We start from the raw sequence: 692 nt of genomic DNA, 5'->3' as shown, positions 1-692 counted from the left end.
CCTTGGAGGGCAGAGGGAGTGTCACACCCACTTCCTGTCCCCAGACGCAGCCTGTGACTCCCCATAGAAAGCAGTGCTTCCTCCTGGCTGACCCTTCACGGGGACAGCGGCACTTCAGGGAGTTGGAACCTCAGGAACGAAGTGGCCTTAAAAAGTCACATGAGCCCATCCCTTTCCCGGAGACTGGGGCCTCTGGTCCCCACCTCCCCGGCCCCCTCGGCCTCCTGGGCCCACTCTCCGCGTCCGCCCGTGCACTAGCCCCAGACCGGGCTGTGGCCTCCTCTTGTCAGAGTTTGTCTTCCCCAGTGTCAACAAGCCGGTCGTCTGAGCCGGTCGTCCGGAGGAAGCGGAGGCCGCTGTCAGCTGCGTGTGCAGCCGCGGCTCCCGGAGCTCTTGCCAGTGTCGCTGCTCGTTTTACTGCATTGACAAACTTCAGTCCCAACCGCAACGTCCGATGACGCACGTGACCCCAGCCTTTCGACGGACGGGCGCGTGAGGGCACCTGTGTGTGAGGTCGAGAGAGGGGCTGGACGAGCTACGGGCACGGCAGAGACGGGCAGACCGGTCCCGGGGTCTGGGGTGCGCCCTGCTCCTGGAACGGCTCGTGTCCCCCGGGAGTCGGTGGCAGGGCTGGAGCGTTCTCACTGACCTGGTCACACAGCCATCTATGGTCTATGGATTTTTCTGGATGT

The sequence above is a fragment of the Pteropus medius genome, unplaced genomic scaffold (assembly GCF_902729225.1).
Source record: "Pteropus medius unplaced genomic scaffold, Ma_sr-lr_union100, whole genome shotgun sequence".
Lineage (NCBI taxonomy): Eukaryota > Metazoa > Chordata > Mammalia > Chiroptera > Pteropodidae > Pteropus > Pteropus medius.
This window is presented reverse-complemented; position numbering follows the sequence as displayed.